Here is a 26,245-nt window from a genome sequence, read left to right as displayed (position 1 = left end):
CTGAAGCGTGTTTAACTACCACATACGAATTACAATCTGCTTTAAGTGATTGTAACTCCGTGCTTAGCGCCTCGGACTTTTAAAGAAAAGTGGTGCGTTCAAGGACGAATGGGCGTGCAAATATAAACAGATTTTTCAATAACAAAACAATCGTAACAGAATTAATGATAGGTTTAGAGGAAGCGAGCAATAGGTGACTACTCCCGGAATTCGAAAGATCATTCATAAAACTACCATAAATAGTTGAACCAAACATTGTCCCTATATTACCCAAGTTATCCGCAAAACATACTTTAAGTTAACCACCCGTTTCAAAGTTATTATCGGAACAGTAATTACAAGTTATCAACAAACCGCTATTGTTTCAAAGATTTATGACATAATTAACTTACCTCACAATTAAATAGCAATGCTCAAGCATGACGCAATAGCTAATATTAGTTTAAGGGTATACGATCTGATGGCTAGATCAATTGTATCCTAAGATGTTTTTGAAGTTATTGATACGTTATACACGCTCCAATTGTGAGGCCTGGTAATTGCCTGACTCATGTAGGTGAGCGAGCGAGATACAATGAGTTTTATGCCTGTAAAAAAAAAGAAATTAGACTATGGCCGATTTAATACACTATATAGTTGGTATGTAACCTGTTTATTCGCGTAATACAGCATTGCCAGGATTCCGTTTGTACAGTAATAGTTACGTAGGAATGGCATCGTCTTGGATTGAATATTTTCCAATCGCTCTCTAATCTGCATAGCAACACAAAAACAATCATTCGATTGGTTTATTTAAAAGGTTCTCAGAAAGTGGATGGCTAGATCGATCGTTGCGGGTGTTGGATTGGAATTTCTTCTTAGCATCAGGCGTTGCTAATTTGAGTCGTCGCTGAGCCGGGAGGACGTTTTCAAATTAAAACATTTATTTATTCAAGTAAACTTCGTTCAAAGTTATTTTTGAATCGTTACTATTGTTACCATCGTATCGTATCGTTACTATCGTTATTTTAATCATAAAGCTGGAGAGTTTGATTGTTTGTTGGTTTATTTGTTTGTTTGAACGTACTAGTCTCAGGAACTATTGGTCCGACTTGAAAAATTCTTTCAGTGTTAGATAGCCCATTTATTGAGGAAGGCTATATGTTATATATGTACCACGGGCGAAGCGGGGGCGGACCGCTAGTAATAAATTAAAATAATAATTTTTAGTTATTTATGACATCATAAATAACTACAATAAACATTCAGAGATTCATCCATAAAACGATATAATTATACCCATACTTTCAGCTTTGGCCCAGCACTGAACGTATCACTATGAAACATTCATATGATCACGATACGTGGAGGGAACGATATGAAATGCATACGAAACAACTGCCTATCAATATATTATATGATAGATATCGATATTTCACGATTATATTTCCAAGGGAAGGAATAAAGAGCTAATGATGAAGAAATCTGCTTTTTGGACCGAATAACTTACTTATTAATTAATGTACTGGATTCACCCGGGTCGTTTAAGGAAATTCCATTGGAAATTGTATGTTTCGCAGAAAAACAAATCTATGTCCACTTGATAGTCTTCTACCCATGTACATAATCATATCATTGAATCTCTCCTTTTATACGTGAAATAAAGACAAGCACACTTCCGCATTTATAATACTAGCTGCACTCCGCGGTTTCACCCGCGTAAGCCCGCTTCCCGTAGGAATATCCGGATAAAAAGTTGCCTGTATGTTATTCCAGTTGTTCAGCTATCTACGTACCAAATTTTATTGCAATCGGTTAAGTAGTTTTTGCGTGAAAGGGTAATAAAGACACACACATCCTTACAAACTTTCGCATTTATAATACTAGCTGCACCCAGCGGTTTCACCCGCGTAAGTCCGTATCCCGTAGGAATGGAATATCGATATAAAAAGTTGTCTATATGTTATTCCAGTTGTCCAGCTGTCTACGCACCAAATTTCATTGCAATCGGTTCATTTGTTTTTGCATGAAAGTGTAACAAACACACACACTTTTTCACAAACTTTCGCCTTTATAATATTAGTAGGATTAGAAATGATTTATACATGTTCTACTAACGCGTCTATGCATATTATTTACGTAATTAATGTGTCTAATATCAATTGCATTGGCTGCATGCCTGGTATTGATTTAATGTGAATATACTATAATTTATGTAACATATACTTTTACATCCCGCATCTAATGCTTGATTATACGTTTTAGGTCTTATTCCAGGAAATGGTCTTCAATTAGTTAATTAATTCTTAATATTGATAGTTAGGAAAACCATTTATTCTTATTGATTATTTATGTATTTATTCATTTTAGGAGATTAATTACAAATATTATAGACATGTTTTGAAAGCATCAAAGAATTCATAAATGACTTCAAGAAAAGAAAAAGCGGACGTTCTCAATACGACTTGCGTTGCTTCTTAACCTCGTAACTTTTTACAGGGTGAAACAATTTTGATGATTCGTTTTTCATTTGAAAACTGGTGCTTCCCGCGAAGTCCCAGTTTTAACAATTTGAAGGTGGTTTATTTAGACATTAGGATTGTCGTACAAAGCCCACATCTCCATTTAATCAGATTTAATATTAATAAAACTGCATTTAATATAAAAGAAGTATTATGGATTTTCAAAATTGAAAGGTACCATAAATTTACTAACTCTAGTTTTATTTAAATGGAGTTTCATCAAGAGTTAAAAATAAGAAATGCAAATCTTATCAAAGATAGATAGACCTAACATTGAATCGACTAACAATCAATATAAATTAGATTCGATGTCTGCCCTAGCCTCCTAGCTATCCCAAGACACAAAAAACTCATAGGTTGTTTGAGAGAAAAGCAAAACAAACAAACACAATTTCGCAATCAATACCATGCAGTGTAGTATGCAGTCATAATATTCCGATCACATTTATAAACATACACCAGGCTCCCTTTATCTCACCAGCAGACCTAGCACTTAGTCGATTATTGCGTCTGGTTATGACTCATAGGTACATACTAAGATCCTGGCGAGACTTGATATGATCTTTATTGAAGCGCATATATGCTGTATTGTTATTTCTTGTGTTGGATTCTCTATTGCATGCCCGTTTGTATTTCATTTGTTACTAATGAAAAAGGACTTTGAATCAGTGGAGTATAACAGGCGGTCTTAAGAGGCGATCTCCTCCAGACAACCTAGAGAAGCAGGAGACGAACAAAAATGAGAATACTTTACTATACATTCTTTTATCTGTAGCATTGAGATGGTAGACATAATGACGTTTCATCTAAGAGATTCAGAATCATTCGATTCATGTATTCATTCAGAATTCAGAGCATTTAGTAATTTTGAAAGAAAGATTTAAATCAAACGTGAGGCGAGATGCAACGTGCGACCTTCATTTTATCGTAGATGACATATAAAGGGCGTTTATTTTATAATTTAAATTATTTAAAATGCATAAATTGCCTTAAATAGTATAAAAAAGAAAAAATATTATAACGTAATCTTATAAATAAATAATTATTTTTAAACCAATGCTAGGTAATCTTCAAATTATCAGAGCTAGACCAAATTTAAATGGGTGTTCCAATGGGAAGCATCAGCTTTCAAATAAACAAAAAAACAAACGGTTCGCCTTGTCAAAAGTTGTAAGACAACAAACTCAAAAATAAGTACAATTGTTAACCTCTTTCTTTTGTGAAGTCGCTTAAACTACACATCGTTCAAAATATAATCAAAAACAATATAACCATTATCCCTAGAAAATACTAAATTCATAATTATATTAATTCGCTATTTGAATGCTCGCCAGCTAGAAAATCGAGTTTGAACAGCGCATCAATCGATTAACCATAATTGTTCGCCAAATAATTTGCTGCTATGTGAAAACGTACGGCTATCTGAATTGTCGTCATATTAAACCTCTAATTCAGTCCCTGTTGGATCGTAATTTGCCAAACACCGAATGGAGATAGCGAGGTGGTTCAACTAATTATGTCTATTGGGAATGACGCGCATATTTCTAAATATGCAACACATTTTAAACTGTATAAATATTTGTGCATGCTAAATACGTTTGATGTTGCGTTTAGAATTTGGTGAAATGTTGTGAATTCAGTATAATATATAATCATTTAAACATAAATGTTAGGATTAATTGTATACTCTGTAAAACCAAACAGTTAATGGTGATCTAAATATATATAACTCAAAGGTGACTGACTAACTTCGGGATCTATCAACGCACAGCCCAAACCACTGGACGGGTCGGGCTGAAATTTGGCATGCAGATGGATGTTATGACGTGAGCTTTCACTAAGTAAAGATTTTGATAAGTTCTTTCCTCAAAGGGGAGACAATAGGACATGAAAAGTTGGACCATGATAATTTATTAAGACCGTTCGGGCGAAGCGGGCGAAGTTGCGGGCAAGAGATAGTTATCAATGTAAATAAAAATGAATAGCTAAATGATAAACAGTTTGTCGAATTCGATTATTTATTAAATATTCTTGGCACAAGGAAGGCTCAAATGGAGAGAAAAAAACGTACAGCTAAAGCTTTATAAACTAGGCTCAAAGGAGTCTGTGTCGGGCCTTATTATTTTTGATAATTTATTACTTCTTTCGCAGCCCAACTTGTAAGCACCAAAGAGGGCAGAATTCGTGTATTTGGAATCAGAAAGGCCATAGAAAAAACAAGAAAAAAAGCAATGAAGAAGAGAATGGGTTTCTCTAGTATAAACCCAATAAAATAAATAATACAGTTGTAATTTTCTTATTTAATCCTTCAAACTGTTTATTTTTGCAACATTTTTAAGCAACTCTACTACTATTGTCATAGCGTGATGTAACAATATACATACTTTTCTCGATAAATGGACTATCTGATAAGAAAATAATAAATAAGCCAAGCCACAACGATGTAGGAATCCGCTAAGAAGATTTTGACAAATCCCTTCCTAAAAAAGGGGATGAAAGTTAGTACCATTTCGAGCACGCAAGCGAAACTGCGGGCAACAGCTAGTCCAGTATATACACCATTATTTAGTGGAACATGGCGGACGGCTACCGTTCCACAATTGGTATGATAGTACAATGGCTATGTAGGTTAGATTGCGAATGCATGGAGCTGTTACATTATTTAAATGGCTTTTAGGCGTTTCGCCTGTGACGGAACGTATTTCTCGGTTTAAACAACGTTCCGGATGTAATATTTACTTAGAAGCACTTGTGGAGTTGTTCCATGTATTTTATATGGGTACTTAGTTCCTTGGTTCCAAAATCCTTGAGTATGTAGAGGTAGATTAAACAGATGTAGTATTATCCTATCCTATTAATATTATAAATGCGAAAGTTTGTGAGGATCGATGTATGTGTAAGTGTATATTTGTTACTATTTCACGTAAAAACTACAGAACAGATAGCAATGAAATTTGGTACGTAGATAGCTGGACAAATGGAATAACACATATTTTTATGCCGATATTCTTACGGGATACAGACTTACGCGGGTGAAACCGCGGGGCGCAGCTAATGTTAATATAAATTCTCTGGCGTGTTAATTATAAAACCAGAGGTCCATTTTTGTCCAACCCACTTGGTTGTGACTTGAATAGTCTCCTTATGTAGTAAGTCAAATGGCGTCCACCTAAAGTCACAGAGTTTCTGGCCTTTATTATCATATTTCATTCTTGTTGTTGTTACGCTGCAGTGTTTTATAATATATAATCGGTAAAAATAGTCTCATGATATGCTGATCTCATCAAGCTCTGAAGAGTGTACTCGCTTTAAATAAAAAGAAAACAAGAGTTTTGAATATGAAATGTAATTAATGTATTGTTTATTATTTGGGTTTTAACAGCTCTATATAATTTATTAGAGTGGTTTGAAACTGGCGGTTGTCCCAAAACGCATATTGCCATTTGCATAATCTTTATTACCAGCTAAATATTAGTATATTTAGTCTTTATATGTAATGGATAATTTTGGAGTAATTTGTTATTGTGGGGGAACATGACTTGATAAAATGGATTTATGTATGTCATAACAGCGTTACAGATTACATTTTTAAATTATTGTTAATTGATTAAAGAGAATGAAAACGGCTGAATCGGTTTGAGTGAAATTTGGCATAGAGATAGTTTGAGACTCAAAACATGACATTGCGTAAGTTTTTTTATTGAAATCTACGGGGACGGGTTTTTTACGTGAAATACCCTAGGTCTGTCTTTTCTTTTGACTACGTGAGAAAAGCCGCCAGCGAAAAGATAGCAATAATACATCCTACTATCCTACTAATATTATAAATGTGAAAATTTGTAAGGATGTGTGTGTGTGTTTGTTGCTCTTTCACGCAAAATCTACTGTACCGATTGTAATGAAATTTTGAACGTAAACAGCTGGATATCTGGAATAACATATAGGCAACTTTTTATCCCGGTATTCCAACGGGATACGGACTTACGCGGGTGAAACCGTGGGGCGCAGCTAGTATTTATAAAAAGGTTAACAATGAGTATCTCGCATAGCTGCTGTTCAATCTACAGTGAACAATTAACGTAATGTTTCGCTTGAATTGGTTGAAATTACAACAAGTAATTAATTACATGATGTATCACACACACACATACGCACGCACTGTTATATCCCACTATAATATTATAAATGAATTGAACAACTGTACAACCTTCACTTAGGTTCTTAGCTTTATCTCATGTGTTTCTTTATTTAATAGTGGTTTCCGAGATTCGAATCCTTAACCACTCAATTCTATGCTCAATAGGATAAGTGCTTAAATGATGCACACACACGTCTATACAACGAATGAAACAATGAGCGTCACATAGCACGCACACATATAAATTACACGCGTACAAAACTCAGAAATACGCCATTTACTAAAGATGTATTGATTGAACTAAAAAATAAAACACTATTAAATCACGACTAGCATACCCGGCAACGCGTTGCTGTGGCTGTGGCTAAAGTTATTGTTAATTTTAAATTATTGGGATAATTAATCGAAATAAAAACTATCCTTTACCTTAAGCTGGACCAAATTACGCATAAAATGCCAAATTTCAAATCAGTTGAGTTGGTGAAGAGTTCATTGGGAATACATCATGATACTGGATTTTTATATATTAAGACTAGCTGCACCCGGCAAACGCTGTTCTGCCTTACTCTTATCGTTTAGTGGTATAAAAATAGATGTTAGCCGATTCTCAGACCTACCCAATATGCTTACCAAATTTCAGAGGAATCGGTCAAGCCGTTTCGGAGGAGTATAGAGATTAACATTGTGACACGAGAATTTTATATATAAGACTAGCTGCGCCCCGCGGTTTCACCCGCGTAAGTCCGTATCCCGTAGGAATATCGGGATAAAAAATAGATGTTGGCCGATTCTCAGACCTACCCAATATGCTTACCAAATTTCAGAGGAATCGGTCAAGCCGTTTCGGAGGAGTTTGGCAACGAAAACTGTGACACGAGAATTTTATATATATAGATGTAGCTTATTGAATAATTTTACAAAAACTCAGAATAATTGCCCGTTTATTGGCATGATTTTTAATCGTTATAAGAAATACTAGCTGCGCCCCGCTGTTTCACCCGCGTAAATCCGTAGAAATATCGGGATAAATAGTTACCTATATGTTGTTCCAGTTGTCCAGTTATCTACGTTCCAAATTTCATTGCAATCGGGTCAGCAGTTTTTGTGTGAAAGAGCAACAAACACACACACACATCCTTACAATCTTTCGCATTTATAATATTAGTAGGATTTAGTGTTACATTATTAAATTAGCATACCTATATCCTTCAGGATATTTTGATTAAAAAGCAGAAAAATTCATGATACATTGATATTAATAGGTCTCTTAAATTAACAAATGTACTAAGATCGCGCATAGATGCGTAATAACTCCACAGTATTCGCAATGCGTTCCTAATGATACTACCATTACGTGAGGTGAATTACAATAGATGGCATTATAACCTCTTCGTATTTGTTGTTAATTTTAGATATTTACTAGCTGTGACCCGCGGTTGAAACCGCGTAAGTCCGTATCCCGTAGGAATATCGGTATAAAAAGTGCCTATGTGTTATTTCAGTTTTCCAGCTATCTACGAAGCAAAATAGTATTATTATTCACCAATAGATGTCAGGAAAAAAAAAGCACGAATAAAACACATTTATGACATTTTCTAAAAAAGATTCCTAGCTAGATCGATTTATCGCCCCCGAAAACCCCTATATACTAAATTTCATGAAAATCGTTGGAGCCGATTCCGAGATTCCAATTATATATATATATATATATATATATATATATATATATATATATATATATATATATATATATATATATATATATATATATATATATATATATATATATACAAGAATTGCTCGTTTAAAGGTATAAGATTAATGAGATAATCTTATCCTTTGAAAATAACTCAACAAGCTGTTTGCCTCTCTATCGCCTGTGCCACAAATATAGCCTATAGCTCTTAATTATCACATACATAAAATCTAATGGTGTTTTTATAAATCGGTCGTGTAGTTCCTGATGTTAGTGCGTTCAAACTCAATCAATTCAAACTCTTCAGATATATGTTAAGTCGTTTGTATAAGGTTCCCGTGTATGTTTGTGTGACATTTAGACTCGTGTTGACCCATTTTAAGCATATTTAATTTGTACATTTATCAAGAATCGGTGTGAATACCAGTTTCATAAGTTCTTTCTTTCCTTACGTATACTCTGTAAAAGATTGAGTGAAATAATTTAGTTGATTGAATCATTAAATCGTATATTTATTGATTTACAGCGTGATTGACGGACAAACATTCAATCAAACAAACTTTCACATTTATAACATTAGTGTGATTACTAACATTTGTGAGAGACTGGTGCTCGAGATAAGTATAGAATTTTTGAACTGGACCAGGAAACTACATAAAATAACAAGAGATACTTTCTTTGTATGAATGACAGACAGACAAAGCTTCCTTATTTATAATATTAATATGAATTCTATGTGCGAGCTTATCTCAACACAAACGCATCGAATATTAATCACCTTATGCATTGGATTGGAGATTAAGGGTGATGACACATCAGTCGTAAAAACCTTTAAGGATTCATTGCTCATTTTTTTTTATACGATAATATGGTTGTTGTAACACTTTTTCTTACACTTTGAAGATTATTAAAGTGTAATTTTATTAGAAAACTATAATTTAAACCCAGCTATGCTAAGCTAAGTTTGTTTGTTTGTACGCGTTATTATCAAAAATTGTTGGTTCGATTTTAAAAATAATTATAGTTTTAGTTAGTGTATTTATGGAGGAAGAGTATATGATAGAATTTAAGACGTAGCTGAAATATCGAGGCACAGCTTGTTAAAGATAAACATAAAATTGTAAATACAATTGTTTTGAAGATATGAATTTAACTAAAGCAAAAAAAACAGTTATTTTGTGCTTTCTACTATACTTAGTTTCTTTTTGACGAAGCTTTCTTAGAACAACAACATGTAATCCCTTTATAATAAGAAACTCATACCAAGAGCGTTGATCAAAATAAAATTAGAATCATTAAAAAAATTGTTAATGCTTATGTTTAATAGTCACGTTGTAATGTGTGGACGCCCTTATATCACCAATTCCTGCCTACACGCTGCAAGTTTATGATAGACTAGCTGCGCCCCGCGGTTACACCCGCGTAAGTCCGTATCCCCTAGGTAATATTGGGATAAAAAGTTGCCTATATGTTATTCTAGTAGTCCAGCTGTCTACGTACCAAATTTCATTTCAATCTGTTCAGTAGTTTTTGCGTGAAAGAGTAACAAACACACACACAGCCTTACAAACTTTCGCATTTATAATATTAGTAGGAAGTAGGATTAGTAGAATTAGTAGGATAGTAGGATGTGAATTTACCCTAACGTTGACATTACGATAATACATAGATTTAGGCATCTTACATATAAACCTAGTAATTAGATTAACTGTTTGTACAGTATGATAAAATAAACATTTGTAATTGGAAAAATACTTTTACGCTATCAATCGCTGATGCGAAAGTAACACTCTGTCTGTCTATCTATATTTTTATGCCATAGAGGGCAAATGAGCTGGTGGTTCACCTGATGGTAAGCGATCACCGCCTATGAACATTTGCATACTTGCATCTGAGGCAGGGCCGCTGCAAATGCGATGCCTTCTTTTGAGGGGTAAGGAATATTTGACGTCTGGCACGAGAAAAAAGCCAAGAGTGAAAAAAAAACGGGCTTCCAACTCACCGTACGAAACACAGTAGCATTTTTTTATAGCAGAGCAGGCAAAGGAGCAGATGGGCCACCTGATGTTAAGTGGTCACCAAGGCCCATAAATACTTGTAACACTAGAGGTGTTACAGGTTCTTCGCCGGCATTTCAATGACATATACGCTGTTTTCTTGAAGGCCCCAATGTCGTAATTGTTGGGGAATTAATTAATTTAGCATATTACTATTTTACGTCGATTTTCTGTGGGAATGTGGTAAGGACACTAAAAAGGCTCCTAATATAAGTATTTTTTAACTGTACGGTTAATAATGTCTACTCCATACTAATAAATATTGCTATAGTGAGAAGATCAATGCTGCTAGGTCGGGTTATCGATTCGCCCCGAAACTGGAGTGGCACATCTGCCAGACTTAGGTGACAATTTTAGTATAGAAAATAGAGACTAGACTATTTGAAGCACTCGAATTTTAGTGGAAATGTTACTATATATTTTGTAACAGCTGTGCTCTAGAGTTTCAGCGGCAGACAAAAATTTTCATCCCCTGTTTAAACGTTTTAGGGGTTGATTTTCAAAATAATAAAATATAATAGTTTAAAAAAACTAAAAAACACGCTTTGAAAGCAGTGGTGGCTCAGTGGTGAGAACCTCGGACTTCAAAATCGATAAGTCGGGGTTCGAGACCGGGCGAGCGTGCAGGAAATAAATTGATTTTTCAATTTATCTGCGCATGTGGATAACATCACCACTGCTTAAACGGTGAAGGAAAACATCGTGAGGAAACCGGCATGTCCGAGAATTAAAAGTTCGACGACATGTGACATCTGCCAACCCGCACTTGGCCAGCGTGGTGGATTATGGCCTGAACCCTCATAGGAGGCCTGTGTCCCAGCAGTGGGAACATATATGGGCTGATGATGATGATGATGATGACGCTTTGACAAAAATCATATTTTGCAAATTGAAAACTGGAATAATTTTATAAAATTAGTGTATTGTCATCGGTCCTCAATAAATCTACAAAGTTTGAACGAAATCTGGCCGTTTAAAGTGGGTCAAAATCGCGCCCAAAGAAATCGGTTACAAACAAACATACAGGTGAAACTAATAAAAAGCGTGTAAAAATACCCTGTGTCAGAGTTAACTCTGGGTCTTTTTTTGGCTGCAGTAGTAAAACCTAAAAACCTAAGAAAGTTTCGCATTTATAATATTACTAATTTAATTTATAAACCAAAAATGTGTCTGTCTAACTGCTTGGGAAGAAAGACAAACAAGCAAACTAACACACTTTTGTATTTAGAAGATTCTTGAACATTTATAGATAATCATATAACTTTTAAAATTAGGTTTAATAATAATGTAGTTTCCTTATGTATAAAGATTTAATGTGACAGTCAAATAGTCAACTATATAGAGAATTATAACAAATATTTGGTCCAGCTGATTTTAAACAAGATGTTATATAAGTTGCAACCTTACGTAATGTTAAGTTTAGTTCAGTCGGTTGCTTTATATCACATCACCTTGACCGTAGCTATAATTTCTGCTAAGTCAACCCGTTTGTATGGTACTTAAGCTATTCAAGACTGCGAAATACCTATAAATGTGTATGGACAACCATTAAAAAATAGACAGTCCGATTTTTTTTTCTCTTTTCTATGTGATATCCGGGATAAAAACTTGCTTAGGTCATAAAATATTCAAAATTTTATACAAATCGGTTCAGTGGCTTAAGCGCGAAGAAGAGATAGCCAGTGAAACATACTTTGACATTTCTAATATTAGTAGGAATATAGAAGAAAGGATTATAATACAATGCTATAGTTTATGATCTTTAATTACACAGATCGAACAACTTAATATATTTAATGTTTTTATTAAACAGTCACCCTATTTACTTGTTTCAAAACAAAAATATAACTGTATTTAGTATCCAAACAATTAAACATAAATACAAACAATACAATAGTTTTGACGTAAGCAGCATGAGTTTAAAGGTTTTGTTAGGTAGAAAACCTGACGCGCGCAATGTACACGACATTACGCGCGTCAGAGCGCCAACCTGACGCATCGCTATGACGCCGAATTGTGTTGTATCACGCGGTAATTTATATCGTAAAACACAGCGATAACGCTCTGACGCGCGCTAAGTACGCGTTCTTCTGACAAAGGTTGTAAATACCACAGAATAATAAGTTAACGCAATTCGGCGTCATGGCGCCTGCGTTAGCAGAGTCATAATGGCTTAGTCAAAACACGTCAGTGCGCGTCAGAGATTTCGCGTTGTGACGCGAAATTGTCTTATAGTACGCACTAACATTTATTAATTACACAATAACTAACATAAACTGTGCTTAAAATACAAATATTATTAATTATTACTTTAAAATAATAAAAAAATATTAATATGTCAAAGAATTCACTTCTTATAAGTAACTGCTTATTAAAAGCAACTATACAGTCGTTCTTAATTTCTAATCTATTTCTGATTTTAAGTTAAGAAAATCTATTATTTACAAAAAGTGTGAGACATCATAAAGCCTGTTACACAGTTTTACCTAACAACCTTTACTTTATGTAAATGTAATTGTACTCATTAAATAATTTAAAACATATCTATACTAATGTTATAAAGCTGAAGAGTTTGTTTTTTGAACGCACTAAGCACAGGAACTACTGGTCCGATTTGAAAAATTATTTCAGTGTTAGATAGCCCATTTATTGAGGAAGGCTATAAGCTACATGTACTACGGGTGAAGCCGGGGCGGATCGCTAGTTATTATATAAATTTCACCGGAACGGCATCCGTGCGGGAATACCTCGGCTTGTTATTTGTAAAATCTGGTGCTTCTCATGTGACAATTTGAAGACGGTAAAGCCTTTTTGCGCGTTAAAGCGGTTAGAAATGATTAAAATATTTTACCGTTATTTCGTATGGTATTGTTATTTTTCCATAGTAGACGCGGAAATTACGTCTCCATACAATCTCGCTCCACAATTCGAAAGCATTGAAACTTCGATATAGCCCTCTTCGTCCGGGATAAAATAACCTAATATTAACTCTTGAACAATGAAGCATTCTGCTGGTGAAGGAATTTTCAAATTCGATCCGGTATGGCCAGAGATGTAATGTAAGTCGTAATAACATAAGGCATCTTCTGATAATTAGTGATATTACACTGACCTGGAAGTATTATATGTATTACATAATATTAATATTGCTCTAGTCTATAATAATCGTTTTTTTTAATTGTCTTTTTCCTTGCTTAAGCCCCACACACACTATATAAAAAAATAATTTAGTGAAATATATAAAACACTATAAAATAGATATAAACCGCCTCCTTGGTACAGTGGTTAATGCGTGAGCGTAAAACCGAGGGGTCCTGGGTTCAATTACTGGTGGGGACGCAAAAAAAAAAGTCTCGGTCTGGCAGGACACAGAAGGCTGATCAGATGATCTCTACTTGTCCGTAAAGAAAATCGATCAGTGAAACAGATTTCACTATAAAATAGATATAAAGAATTTTACATAAACTTAAACAGTCAAATTCTTACAACTTGACTAAATTTAAATGGGCCTACAAGGATACCAGTTATAAATTAAAATAAAAAGAATCATCAAAATCAGTTCTAGTCAGTCTAATTGAGAACCTTCTCCTTTTTTGAAGTCGGTTGATAAATTATACAGCTAAAACGAGTCACGAATTTTGTGAAATCGCATGCTCATTTACGAACGCTAGTATGCAGTGAATCAATATTTCCAACCGCCTTCCTCAAATAAAAGTGGCATTGTTTTACACAACACTATCGTTTAGTTAATAATAGAAATTGGAAAGAGGCGAATAAAGGAATATATGAATAATTAGAAAATGTAAGATAAGCTTAATTATTTAATGCGCATTGGACAAGCATTATAAGAGGCTTTAAAACTATAAAAAGTTATTCGAAAAATCATTTTATGTCAGTAATTTCAGTGTCCATTAGGTGTTTGTTCGGTACTAATGATAAATAATAACATACATCCTACCCTGCTTATATTATTAAGGCGAAACTTTGTAAGAACGTACGGATGTTTGTTACTCTTTCACGTAAAATCAGCTGATCAAATCAAATGATGCACGTAGATAGATAGATGTCTAGATTCGCACATAGGGAACCTTTTTCACAAGTACTTGTCAAGTTAAGCCACATACTCCAGGTAGTAAAATTGTAGATAAAAGTCAATATATGATATGTAAAATTTGAGTTTTATAAGACTCATTTCCTCCAGTCACTGTCATCATTACTCGCTCATCACTGTCAGACCCATATAATATATTGTAACTAAGCATAAATCAAAATTAAATTTTGAACTAGACGAGCATGAATATATAAAATGCATGAATTTACATGCGTTTTGCATATTTATAGAGATCCAGTACTCTCTCCGAAAAGCTTAAAACCATAGTTTATTTTTCAACCAAACGCAGCTAAAACACGAAAAACAGAATTCTTAAAAAACAAACAGCACCCATATTATTCATCCCCTTGACTATTCCATAATCAGATACTATGCTGCCTCAGAAACAATATAACAAGACTTTCTTTTACATGAAACTGCAACAAAATCGATCTATTTATGACGGATGCGAAAAGTAAATAAACTCCTAAACTAAACTAGCCTCAGGGGTCACCACACCCCAGATAGGTTCGTCGAATATTGAAACAGTCTATCATAGTAACAAATAGCCTAATATATAAAACGCTTCACTTCTATTTGGGTCAGACTGACAATAAATCTTCACAGCTCGATACAAACCGTTTCCTGAATTTTTGGTCTATTCTATGATTCTATATGGCAGAGTAAGCAATGGGACAGGTGGGCCATATGATGTTAAGTGGTCACCTCCACCTATCATCATCATCAGTCAATTCATGTTTCCCACTGCTGAGATATTTGCGAATCTGCGCACGTGGATAACATCACCACTGCTCGAAACGGTGAAGGAAAACATCGTGAGGAAATTGGCATGTCCAAGAATCAAGAGTTTGACGACATGTAACATCAGCCAACCCGCAATTGGCAAGCATAGTAGATTATGGCCTGAACCCTCATAGGAGGCCTTTGTCCCAGCGGTGGGAATATATCGGCTGATGATGATGATGAACGTTCTTCATAGTGTGATAGCTGGTGCCAACATAATCCTACTAGTTAGAAAGTTTTGTGTATCCCTCCAATATTAATTCATATTAAAAACAAAAAGCATTTCAACCATAAGAGCTAGATAAAATATATACGAGTGTTGTCATAAGTATTAGGGAAGTTTTAAGCCTTTTATAAAATTTTCTATCAGACTAATAAAATCAATCAAGTTATTTCTGAAGCATTAGCCAGTATCTCACCCACCAGACCAACAGTATTTCCGAGTCTTATACATAAACTAGCTGTTTGTCCCGTCTTCCCCTGTGGTATATATTATATAAGCTACGTCACGTAGTAAAGTTGCAGCTTTCTAACAATGAAAGAATTTATGAAATCGCTCCAGTGGTTTTTCGTGAAAACGTTACAAACATACAAAAGTTGCAGAAAGGCCACACTAAATAGGTAAGACAATTGCTTATTTGATCCAACCCCGAAATGGGAAGAAGCTCACAACTTTCAATGATTGTAATTAATGGTACATAGCATTATAGTATATAGGTCGGCCTTACCATAAATCTTCACAGCTCAATAGCCCGATAGAACTTGTTTCCTGAAAAGAAATAGAGGACTTTTACTGTTTTGTTGGGTACTTAGCGCTTGAAAAGGTTACTTCGCTATTTGTAGACCGTCTGCGTTAATTTTGGGTAGTTTTGGGATAAAGTGTTGGAGAAATTTAGTTGGGTAGGATCTTTTAGTTTCTTTGGAATATTTTGTGTTTTTTTTATATAGATAGGTAAATATTTGACTAATGTTTATGGCTGGTAGTGGCTGGAAGTGACAAAGCGACCAAATTTAAAGCATAATTACCTAGAATATATCTACTATAATACATAAACTCTTTGTTTCGTGATGATAAGGGGGGATTTTAACACATGATACATTGAACTTAATGATGTGTAGATATGTCTGGTTTATAGTATGGAATAATAAGTCGGAACTTAAAAATAAATGGTTAAAATAACTTACTTATATCTCTGAATGCAGAAGTTTTTATACTTACAGATTAGCATATCATGATAATATATAAAAATCATATAAACAATGTTTCTAAAATAAAAAAAATTGTAAAACTGAATCTTCCCATATCCGCGTATTATCAGTCAGTTAAATATAATGATTTTCCCCATTCATGATATTAATATAGAATAAGTATTCACCTTTGTCGAAGTCGGTCAAGCGCATTATACAGATCATGTCACCGAATCTTTTATAAACGAATGCGGGACCTTTGAATAGATATATGAAAGTGAGTAAAATGGCAGCACATTCATATTTTCCAGTCTGAGAGTGTGTAATGATACGAAATAATTTAACGAGGCCATTGATCTTTATTCGTATGGGGGTAAGCGCTTAAATTGCTTGCTATCTGTCTTAATGAAGACAATTTTTTTTTTTGATAATTGTTTATTTAATGTGGAACTATTTATTTTTATAAACTATTATTACATAAATATCTACGTGGATGTATATGTTCTTTTATTCAATTTTAGGTTACGACATCAGGAATTTCTCATGTAAATTGTTATGTTATTTAAGGCGTTGTAGTTAATTAATACCCATTAATTAAGACCTCAGTCTGAGCTGTTAAGGCGCAGTCGATAGCTAACGAAAGCAATGCATTAGCACCAGTCTATGATAAACTAGAATATAATATAAATTACGTTTTCTTTGAATACTAGGTATACTTAGACATAAAGCGTCATATTTCAGCACTACAAGTAAGCAAACCCTATCATATTTCATACTTTAACTGAACTAAATTAGATTAGATTGAATTATTATGAAGATTGCTTTTTGAAACTTTGTATTACAACTTGAAACCGTTTTCAAATGAGATCTTTGAAGCAAACTTCCTTACTTAACATTCTGAAGGAGTCGCTGTTATAATTCAATTTACGTCGTTACACCGAATTTCCTGATATTTTGTTTCGCTTGGTAATGGCGGAATGAAATATGAAAGTGTAATGTGCTCTGTGAGAAAAGGGGAGCTCGTGTGCCAATTTGTACGCTGTGGTGTGGGGTTTAAAAGTGATTTCACTTTGTATTCATTTACGCTGATAAGCTCGTTTGTGATTGCGCGTATCTCATGCTGGATGTAGCTTCCACATAATATCGTCAGTAACTGGGCAATTGTAGTGTATTATAATAATATTAAAGTCGTATATTGAATGTGTTTTAATTTTCTATAACACGAAGAAAGAGAGATAAGATTAATACGAGAATTTTTTTTTGTTTTTTTTTTTTATAAAAACTAATATGTCTATTGCTTACTAGCTGTTCGCCCCGGCTTCGCTCGTGGTATATAAATAGCCTGTGTCACTCAGTGAATTGCAGTTTTGTAATCGTGCATGAATTTTTGAAATCGATCCAGTACTTTTGTATGAGAACATTACAAACACTTTCTCTCTCTCCTGTTATAATATTAGTATAGATATTTCTGTGTCACGTATCATATAGTTAGTAAACGGGAAAATTAATCTAACATATATTGTAAGCTTTGAAAAATTAAAAAGTTTAAAAGATTTGTAATTGCAACTTTATGAATAACATCAATTTATCCATTACTTATATTTCTATTTAAACCACTCCTACTTTTTAGTTAGTTTTCAAAATTTCTCACTCCTACTTTATCAACTAAACTAAACTTAATCACCAACACCACAAATTGTTAGCCAAACACAGAATATTATAACTTGACTCATAGACACAACTCACCTAGACATGATACGAAATGCCCGACGCTCGAACTTTACCTGTGGCACGGTAACTTTGAAATTAAACTAATAAAGTGCAGCCGGTGACTCACGGATATAAATTAAAAACATCGCCATTGTAGTGCGTTTGTTTATCTTAGTCTAGAATTAATTTGAAGCGGCTTTAGTATAGACATAAGTAGTAGAAAGAAAGTTTTGCTTTTTGGGGTTCCGTACCCGAGTTACTTGTACTTATTATACTGTGCCCGAGTGTTAAACTCTCTTACTTCGCAGCTTTTCCTTTGCTTTGTGGTTGTCTGGTAGAAATCACTCAATAGCGATAAGACTGCCTTCTGTACCTCATCTGCTTGTGCTGTATTTTTTTGTCCATATCTTTGTGTACAATAAAGAATTTTTATTATTACTATCATTATTAAAATCGAGGTTAAGCAACGGCTGGCACGGACAATAATTTGATGGGTGGCCAATTTTTTCAATTACTAAATTTTAATTTTGGGTTCTACCTATGTTCATTCAACGTTAAAAGTAATGAATATTAATAAAATATTCATTATCCTATATATTAATAACTCACATAAATCGATTCAGTTGTTTATTTGTTTTATTCTTCATCTTTCATTAATTTTATACCTATCTCTTTCATTTGCTTCAAATTATATGAGACAGCAATATCATCATAAAAGTAACTCCTAATGGGATATTTATTTCGCTGAGTCCCAAGGGATGACTTAAGAGGTCGTCGACTTACTGAAGTTATATAATAATTATTAATATGTTTACATTTCAAATTATTTCGGATGTATGTCTGTGTGTTTAAGCAAGTTTTCGCTTCAAGCTTCGGTCACGTTTAAAGAAATTGTTTGTGAATAAGCATTAAACTCGAGAACGGGTGTACCTATTTCGGTAAAATTTTTGTTGAAGAGAATACACGTACCACGAGTGAGGCCGGGGCGGATTGCTAGTGAAAAATATTATATAGGGCTAGAAATCGATTTAGATATATTATAAAATGCTGTGATGCTGCATAACTGATAGGTTTATTTATTCAGTAATTAATTACTATATAATATGTTTCTTTATATAACTAGTTTTATATAATTGATATTATATTCTTTCTTCCCCTAAAAACACTATCCAATGCATTATACAAACAGTTTGTTTTCAACCGACTTCAAAAAAGGAGGAAGTTATCAATTCCACGCGTTTTTATTTTTGTATTTGTTAACTCAAAACTATAACTGGGTGAATTCATTTTTATGATTCTCTTTATTTGAAAGCTGGTTTCTGCCATATTTGGTCTGGTTTTAACAATTCGAAGGCAGTTTAGTTTACGTTAAAACAATCTTTTTCAATAACTTGCATATTTATTTGGGGTAAAACTTTTAAATACTTTGTAATTTAATTTTTAGTTTTATAGCATTGAAATGCTTTATAAAAGAGAAATTTTAAAAGAATAGAAAATATTTGATCACGAAGCGGGATTCGAACCCGCGTTTCTTGCCTAACCGTAGCAACGGCTAGCCTCTCGGCCATCCATTTTCTATTCTTTCAAAATTTTCTTACTCTGTAATTGCCAAAATACATTAAAATAATATTCATAAATGCTTAGTCACAATATGGCCTATGCTAATATAATCAATCCTAATGGGAAAGATACAACTACATATTGATCAAGCAATTGCCTTTCCGAGAAAAGCATGTCAATAACCAATCAAATGAATGTTTCGTATTGGCATACAGGTTAGGGATCGATCGAACAAACAATAATCGAAGATTGATTATATCCCTAGATAGATAGATAGATAGATAGATAGATAGATAGATGGATAGATAGATGGATAGATAGATAGACAGATAGATAGATATATAGATAGATGGATAGATAGATAGAAAGATAGATAGATAGATAGATAGATAGATAGATAGATAGATAGATAGATAGATATATAGACAGTTAGATAAAAAATTATTTGATAGATATAATTTGTGTCAGGTTCTTTATCGCTAACAGTTTGTAAAGATCTATTTACAATACATCAAAAAGTTGAGAATCCTGTAGAGGTGCATATATTACTATTGCTTTGTAGTTTTGTTTGACTATTCATACCTACATCCTGTTATTTCTTACTCTAATAATTTCGTATATAACCAATTGTTCTTCCAACGAAGACATATTTAGACAAATGAACGCAGCGAGATATCGCAATTTTACGCGACTAACAACCGATCTTCGAACTAATTGGCGATAATCCAGCTAATGGCTTCTGATAGCAAATATAAATCAAACGTATCTCAGCGTGGGCTTTACATAATACGTAGTTATTGGTACATGAAAATTGCTTGAATTGTTCCAATAAAATCGTCAATTAACCTTATTACAAGGGATTGTCTCCATACCTTAAATGGTAGACTAGATATTGATCGGATCACAGAGTCCAAATGAAGTTAAAATATTAACTCTTGATTTGCGTCTTCGCCAACTCACAAAGTTCTATCTCATCTAATCCTTTTTCTATAGCCAGTTTGTGGAACAAATTGTTTATACTATTTTCACCTTAACCTTTTATTTTATTGTTTAAAATGCCTATCATTGTTATACAACATTAATTCGTACTTTTAATGTTAATTTTACTCATGAACTCTGAGCTATACGAATATCAATTTCCTTCGATTTCTAGATAGATGAAAACTCAGTTAAGTTAAGAGCTATTGTTATATATTATCTCGTAGTACTGAATAGAAATGAGACCACTGTGTTCGTTTTTGAAATATACTAAAGTAATTTTTGAAATTAACGAAACGTATATATCTAAAGAATGCACCACCTACCTATTCGCTATCTCTGTACTGTTTTTTTTGTTTTGGTTGCCTGGAAGAGATGGCTCTGTAGCCATAAGGTTGCCGATTGTGCAATTTGTATATTTATTCTGTACTTTGTATTATTTTATTTTGGTAGACTTAAATAGAGCATGTTTATAATGTAAACTCGAATTCAGTGTATTTAAAAATGTTCAAAGAGAAAAAGTTCATTATATTGCAATAAAAAGATGGTCAATAGCGCTTCACCAAGTTTGTATGATGATACGTTGATGCGGAAAATCCATAGAAATGTTTTTAGTATTAATGGTAAAGAGAGAGCTTTCCGCAAAGTTAAGAAACTTGGCTAATGAAGACACCAACTATGTAATGTGAGTTAAAGGGCTTGGAAGGCTTTAAGTTTCTGCTAGGCATGTTATCCATAAATAGCTTATGTTCTAGCCTTCTTATTGGCGAAGGGTATTAATTACACTTTAATTAAATGTAAACAATGCAGTAACAAATTTTATTAAAAGACTCTAAGTAAAACTCCATTGAGGTTTGGTTGATGCATATCACGTTTGAATCAGAACAGTTAATCAGGTGGTCTACCTTATTGATGGAGCGGCAGTATTTTTTTATGTCATAGCGGGCAACTGAGTTGATGGTTCGCCAGCTGGTAAGCGATCACCACCACCCATGAACATTCGCAGAGATAGTGCTTTGCGAATGCGCTACCCGATTGATGACTTGAAAGAAGGAAATGGACTGGGTAGGGTCGGGAAAACGAAACGGGCCAGTAACACAGGAAAAGGCTCAATGGTGAGCACCTTGAACTTCAAAATATCAGGGTTTGAGACCACTCGAGTGGGTAGGAAATAAATTTTTCAATTTATATGCACATAACTGCTCGAAACGCTGAGGAAAAATATCGTGAGGAAGCCAGTATATCCAGGAATCAAAAAATTACAAGTTTCCCGCCAAAAAGAAGCGGATGATGATGATCCTGTAAGCACAACACTTTTTCCTTAATCCGTAACAGGTATCGAAAACAGGACCTTTAGACATTCACGAGTTCGTCACTATACACACAGGTAAAATTTATATAACTCTCCCGCATAACTCGAAACTACTAAAACCATTGTTCTAATGTAATTTTTGTAATTCTAAAAGTAATAACAATGTACATTAACATGTGATAATCTTGTTCTTGACTTTTCGCTGTAAAACTACTGAAACCCTTTCATTACTTATCTTACAAAGATATTCTTTTTACGTAAGATACAGAGAAAGAAAATACTGGATTTACAAAAGGTGACAAAACGTGAAACGCGGCAAAGAAACCAGCATTTCAGAACTTCCAGCTAAAAGCAAGCACACAACGCTTAGATAATAACGTCGTTAAAACTCTTTGTCTGCGGTAAAGCGCCTTCAATGCACTAGGAACACGACTTTTTAGATTTCAACACTAAAATGCTTTATCTTATAATCCTTTAACGTATGTGAATCTTGTCTGGAGCTTGATGGTGGCATTATTGTTGCTGTATAAAATTCAAAAAATGTATCTCTTTTTTAAATAAATCTTTACACACACACACATATACACGCAGCGTGCGTGCTATAGGACGGACGGACGCACACACACAAATGTGATTTTAAGGAATCGACTTACATTTGAGTTTTATTTTATTTTGATGTTTTGACGTTAAGAACGTTATTGGGAGATGTCACGGGCTACTGAAACAGTGATTTACTAGTTTAAGAGCCTATGGATTCATATTAAAACTGAGTTTTTTACTTTATGTCAATTAAGGTTTTCATTATTACAATAATTGTCTACTAATAAATTAAGTACGTTTGACCTGAAGATATAGGTCTATTTTTAGATCTTTTACACAATGACTGGAGTATAGATTAGGCTGGAATTTAAGTGACTAATTTACTAGAAATTGCATTTAAATATACCTATATACCTAATACAAGTTTCAGATAGTGTATTCACTCACATGATACGATCATAAGAACTAGCCCCTAAATTCACCCAAATTAGATTTTTTTTTTGTAACAGCAGTATATTGAGCCCATGATTGTTCTGCCTGATGGTTACAACCGCCCAGGAACAGTTGCAGAGGTAGCGCCGCTGCAAAGGTGTTGCCTGTTTTTAAGGTAAGGGATAAGGAAAGGACAGACGTCGAGAATAAATAAAAAGATTAGAAAGGGTGCGGAAAGGGATACGGGCCTCCGGCTCCCCTATTCACCGAACGAAACGCTATACTATTTACTATTTCACGTCGTTCTTCTGTGGTGTTGTACCTTCTAGGGTGTGAGCTGGGCCAATTCGGCCGAAGTGAGCTCGGCTACCACACAAAAAAAAATTATGAAATTGTAACAATCCACCTTTTGTCATAATCTTTCAATTTCACAGGAGTAGAGTATGATTATGAGGACTACAATTTTTTCTCACTACCCTCAACTTCAGTTGTAAATTTAATACCAATACATGTCTCATTGAGTCGGGTCCAGATCCGTATAAAGAGATCAGATTGATTCGAGATGATATGTCATAGAGTAACTAGCGATAGAGGGAATTATATATTTTTTAAATTAAATCTTGGGTGCTTAGCAGTGTTCTTGCTAATGAAGTATATTAAGCACATATTAATGCTTATTATTGTGCTTTATAACAATAGTACTTAAAAGTCCCTCAATCTATTTGAATGTTATGCGATAATTAAATTTTTATTTATATTATCATAACGTATGTTGGATTTTATATAACACCGAATACCTATTTTATATGCTTTTTTCCTTTCACGTATATTCAAACAATAAAGTAATCTTATAGTTCCTGAGTTTTTAAATAATGTTCTCATTATGACAGCGGTTTCAAACATGCATTTCATTTAAAAACCTGTATCAAGAAGATTATTATATACCATATCAAATCCTCAAACAACACACTCGCAAAAGCATTCCAATTAATTTAGATAAGTACAAAGATACAAAGGTCTTCAAAATCCCTGCAAATCTGAATATAAAAAACAAACATTATTGTTTTAAGCCAAATGTATTACATTCAATCAATTGGCATGTTTTTTCGCAACAACACAGTTTCAAAGCGGTTTAATCGAGTTATCTGTTTATATTAGAATCTGCAAATCCATTTTAAGCCTCATAACATTCTCAGTGCTTAATGGAGCTTCAATTTTGCATACACGTGGCGTGAGTGACAATACTCTGGATGCAATATAGTGGGATTAGCTGGCTGACGATGGTGTAAGATGCTTACTAAAATGGTGAGTAAAGAGCATGGTAATTTCGACGCGCAACTGGAATTCAATACTAATTATTTTTAGTAATGTTTGTTTAGATTATTATCTTCTGTCTGTCAAAACATTACAAACATACATAGATTTAAAACACGTCTTTTCTCTGTAAAAAATTTCTTGTGATAATTTTTTTTTTGTGTGAAAATGGAAGAATCCATAAACACTATACGTTACCTTCAATTAAATCAAAAATTAAATAAATGAAAAACCTCTACTAAGCCATAGAGACCCGCCTGCTTATGTTAATATATTTAAAACATAGGTACATAAAAGCGTTCAGTCCAGGGCAAATTAAATTGTCTCAAACGCTGGAGTTTGCTACGAACTATGCGGAAATTATTTCGTTATACGCTTAACTTAACGACACATGAGAATTATTTTGCGACCCCCAACTTCATGAGGAGATTAAATGTAGCAATATTAGTTGAAGCTGAGTTGAAAGCTTGTAACGTTATAGTGGTTTGATTAGGTTTAAGGTGGAAGATATTGCACAAAAATCTAAATCACCTGCAAAATGTCAGAACTTAACCAGATGGAAGCCACCAGCTTTCAAATAAAAATGGACAATCAAAATCATTTAGAAATTAAAAACTTTTTAACGGATTTTAAACGCGAACACAAGAAAATACTAATCAAAATCAGTTCCGTCGAAAGTTCTAAGGTAACAAACACATTCCGTCAAAAAACCTCCTTCATTTTATAAGTCGCTTGATAAAGAATAAAAGAAATAACAAGAAGTTTATAAAAATCTTGTGATTTTCTCCCATTGTTAACTTCTCTAGTCTATTGCCAACAAATATTAAGGGTTTGTGTATTTTTATCACAACACAATGTAAATTCATTAATTTGCTTTTCCTATTGATAAGCATTATACATAATACATTATTTGTTTGAAGAGTTTAAATTTAAACATTAGCACATGGTGAATAATAATCAAATTTGTTTAGATCCGATCCGATGAATTATTTATGAGTTAAATATATCAAAAACATCAACCTAATACGTTTTTATCATTTATTATTTGATTCCTGATGAATAAAGATTATACACAAGAAATATTATTCCATTTAAACTTTTGAAACTGCTACTTTCGAAAATCCTTAAAAACCAACAGCAAGGAACAAATGAATCGGCCATTCCGAAACTATTTTCATTTCCACTGACCTCTGAAAAAAGTACTCTGTGCAATATATTGGTTTCATCCAATTTCACTACTCGGAAATGCCAGTCTCTAGTCGTAATACAGTTCAGATACGATTAATGGTTCCTTTTCGAACTGTATTGAGCTTTGCACATAATCTGATGTGGCCTGAGTTTGTGAGATTGGGGGAGTTGCTGTCAGCTAACGTTGTGTTGCGATAATCTGTTGTATTCTTGTTAATTAGGGTCCAAAATTGGTTGATTGGGAGCTGTATTGCTCCGGTGACATTGTTAGAGGGTAATTACAAAGCTTAAAGTTTGAATATTGATATATTTGATGACTGTAAATCTTAAGTATAATTCCGATAAAATCAGGGTTTTCAATAAGAACAAAGAGTCGTATTATGGCCTGAATTCGCAAAGAAGGCGCGTGTCCCTGCACTAGGGGCTGATGATGATGATGAAACTTAGTATTGTAAATAATATTGTAATCTTATACAGCATGTATTTACTCCTCTCTTTTGTAGTATCAAATCTAAGCCTAGCCTAAACGTACGACTTTGGAGTAAAGTATGACGCAAAGATTTCAAAAGGAAGTGCATTGTGCACACTAAGTAATCTATAAAGCTGCTTATTCTTTGATGATCATCATCATCATCATCATCAGCCCATATACGTCCCCACTGCTGGGATACATGCCTCCTATGAGGGTTCAGGCCATAATCCACCACGCTGGCCAAGTGCGGGTTGGCAGATGTCAC

The 26,245-nt window shown here is 33.8% G+C and overlaps 1 protein-coding gene across 2 annotated transcripts in view; it reads right to left on the bottom strand.

Annotated features, from left to right (window-relative positions):
* Positions 1 to 26,245, bottom strand: part of LOC119837970 (octopamine receptor beta-2R) — a 135,451-nt gene that overhangs the window by 64,831 nt on the left and 44,375 nt on the right. Inside the window, exon 3 of one of the 2 annotated variants that reach the window (XM_038363773.1) lies at positions 16,015 to 16,055. The exons of the other annotated variant lie outside the window; for it this stretch is intronic. The gene's annotated coding sequence lies outside the window, so the exon portion shown is untranslated. The remainder of the gene's footprint in view (positions 1 to 16,014; positions 16,056 to 26,245) is intronic. 2 annotated transcript variants of the gene reach the window in all.

Source organism: Zerene cesonia, chromosome 29, assembly GCF_012273895.1.
Source record: "Zerene cesonia ecotype Mississippi chromosome 29, Zerene_cesonia_1.1, whole genome shotgun sequence".
NCBI classification, from domain to species: Eukaryota; Metazoa; Arthropoda; class Insecta; order Lepidoptera; family Pieridae; genus Zerene; species Zerene cesonia.
Note: the sequence above shows the minus strand (reverse complement) of the source record. Positions and strands in the feature narration are given on the sequence as shown.